Genomic DNA, 3385 nt, shown 5'->3' with positions numbered 1-3385 from the left:
ATAGGAATATAATTGCTTTACAATGTGCTAGTTTGTGCTGTATGACATCGTCAATCAGCCGTAAGAATACATAAATCTTCTCCCTCTTGGCCCTCCCTCTCGTGGCCTCCGTTTCACCCCTCTGCTCAGCACAGAAAACCAAGCTGAGCTCCCTGTGGTAAACAGCAACTTCCCACCAGCTACCTATTTTAACCATCAGTTCAGTTCAGTTGCTCAGTCGTGTCTGACTCTTTGAGACCCCATGGAGTGCAGCACGCCAGGTCTCCCTGTCCATCACCAACTCCTGGAGCTTGCTCAAACTCCTGTCCATTGAGTCAGTGATGCCATCCAACCACCTCATCCTCTGTCGTCCCCTTCTCCTCCCCCTTTCAAACTGTCCCAGCGTCAGGGTCTCTTCAAATGAGTCAGTTCTTCACATCAGATGGCCAAAGTATTGAAGTTTCAGCTTCAACATCAGTCCTTCCAAAGAATATCAGGACTGATTTCCTTTAGGATGGACTGGTTGGATACCCTTGCAGTCCAAGGGACTCTCAGGAGTCTTCTCCAACGTTTTACCCATGGTGGTGTGTATATGTCAATGGTACCCTTTCAATTGGTCCCCCTCTTCTTCTCCTGCTGTGTCCACGTCTGATCTCTATATTTGTGCAAATATTGTCTTAACAGATATGTATGGAATTTAAAAAACGGTATTGTTGAACTTATTTACTGAGGAGGAATATAGGTGCAGAGGTAGTTCTTAAGCTTTTGCATGTTAAGCTTTCAAGGCATAAAATACATTGACAATCATTCCATGCATTTTACTGTTGTAGCCCTGTGTTCTGGGAAACAAACTGACTCAGAAGGACAATGCAGATAGTGGAGTGCAGTTTATTACACGGGCGGGGCCAAGGCAGAGTCTCCTCTTAGTCAAGGACCCCGAACAGTTTTTGTGAAAACTTTATATACTGTAAGTGTACTTGCTCAAACCCACCTCCCCAAATTCCTTGAAACTAGTCTGGACACGATAAAAGAGAGATACGATCAACTTTAACCCATGATTCATGTGTCACAGGACTCAGTAAACGGTGGATATTTATCAATAGGCCTGTGGTCAAATCCCAGAAAACAGAATGGAATTTACCACTTTGTTCTGTTACAGAGATAATTAACATATTCTTTTAGGCAACAGAGTCCAAGTACAAGTCCTGAGGCTCTTTTATGGGGGCGGGGTGGGATCTGATTTTCTATTGGTATGCCACTTCTACAGACACCAGGGCGCAAACTTCAGAGTCCACTGGGAGGGTGACCGTGCGTGTAGCCTAATGCTCACAGCCTGGCCTAAGATGTAGGCCAGCTCTGTCTGTTTCCTCCTGCATTACTAAGTGAAAGAAGCCCATTTGAAAATGCTACAAAAAGTAGGATTTTTACAATATGACTTTTTGGTGTAGGTAAATGTTCATATGTCTGCTCAGTTGTGTCTGAGTATTTGTGATCCCAGGGGCTGTAGCCTGCCAGGCTCACCTCTGTCCATAGATTTCCCAGGAAAGGATACTGGAGTGGGTTGCCATCTCGTCCTCCAGGGAATCTTCCTGACCCAAGGATCGAACTCGCATCACGTGGATGCCCTGCATCAGCAGGCAGATTCCTTACACTCAGTCACCTGGGTATCTATTAAGAAATACAGAAGAGATTAAAAAGGTCCATGATTACCATGGGTTTCAAAGGAAGGACTATGAATATCCTAAGTCTAGAGAACTTTCAGGACCATGAAATAATTTGTGTTAAACTGTCCTGATGGTCACATGTTATTAAACATTTATCTAGAGGTATGGAGTGCACATTCCTAAAAGAGGAACACAGGGATAAACTAGAGACTTTATCTATTTACTGCCCATGTAGATTATCAGTGGTAACAAATGCTCACTGTGGTGGGGAAAGCTAAGTACAGAGATTGTCCACATGTGGGAACAAAAGGTATATGGGAAATATCTATACTTTATTCTCAATTCTGCTGTGAAACTAAATCTTGTACAAAGTTGGTACTGGTGAATGCAGACTGAATATATTTTAGATTATATAATATGAGAAAGATGCATATGCTTCTATCTTTAATTTTTCCTTGGTTATTATACTTTAAAGATGTGGGAAAATAGAGCTCTATGAATGGAGCAGGAAGCGAACTGTAGCAGTTGATTAATAAAGCCTAGAAAAACACACACAGGAAGTAGAGCAACAACATTCTCAGGTGTTAATTCATGTGTAATTTTACTTATGACAACACCGATCATTACTTCCTTGGTTGGTCATCAGATAGCATTTAGGGCATCATTTTCAGAGGCATTTGGCTCTGCCCATATGCACTGTGAACCTAGCGTGTCCTGCTCAGTTCAGTTCAGTTCAGTTGTTTAGTCACCCCGGACTGCAGTACGCCAGGCCTCCTGCTGCCCCTGGTTTTGTCAGGGGAAGCACACTGATTGAAACTGCCCACCCTGGCCAGGCACCATAGTAACCATTTGCATGAGTTGTTTTATGACAGGAGATCCTGATAAGGAATATGGAACTAATAAGCCCCCACCAGCCGGAAGAGTTGGGGAAATGTTAAAAGGAGACACCGCGTGTCCGTCCACTACCATCCACTTCCCAAAATCCCTCTTGCTAGCATCCATCTTGGCTGAGCGATGCGTGGGCCACCAGGAAAAACTCTGAATCCGAATGATTGGCCAAAGACCACCCAGAAACTAATCCCATCACCATAAAACCCAAGACTGGGAGCCACGCGGCAGAGCACCTCTCCTGGGTTCCCTTACACTCCTGCTCTCCACCCGGGTGCCCTTTCCCAATAAAATCTCTTGCTTTGTCAGCACTTGTGTCTCCTCGGACAATTCATTTCCGAGTGTTAGACAAGAACCCACTTTCGGGCCCTGGAAGGGGTCCCCCTTCCTGCAACAGTTTCTTTTCCAAGAAAGCGGTGATGGAAATGCCTCCAGGCTCCTGGTCTCTGAAGTTGGAAGTGCCACGCCTGCAAAGAGGTGCTCACAAAGCAAATCATTTTGTGAAAACCTGTGTCCCCAGGCTGCAGAGGGGGGTGAACAAAACTAAGGACAGGGGAGACCTTTGGGAAGAATTCTGCAAGTAAAGCCTAGTAGGAACCCAAGACCCCCAAGTTATTCCCACCACTCACTCACCTCTCCCCTCCCAGCCCCCAAAGGGCACAGGCAGGCTGTGGACCACCACACCCATCCTAGAAAGAGCCCCTCCCCAGGGAATCAGGTTGACCTTCTTTGTTTCTAGAAGTTCCCTCCCTCTACCCTCCCTTCCTGAGGTCTCAGGTGTGAGGTTTCCCCTCAGGGCTCTGAATGCGGGTCTTCCTCTTGCATTTTTTTCAAAACCTTCAAGGCTGGGTCAG

This window comes from Dama dama, chromosome 4 (genome assembly GCF_033118175.1).
Source record: "Dama dama isolate Ldn47 chromosome 4, ASM3311817v1, whole genome shotgun sequence".
Taxonomy (NCBI): domain Eukaryota; kingdom Metazoa; phylum Chordata; class Mammalia; order Artiodactyla; family Cervidae; genus Dama; species Dama dama.
This window is presented reverse-complemented; position numbering follows the sequence as displayed.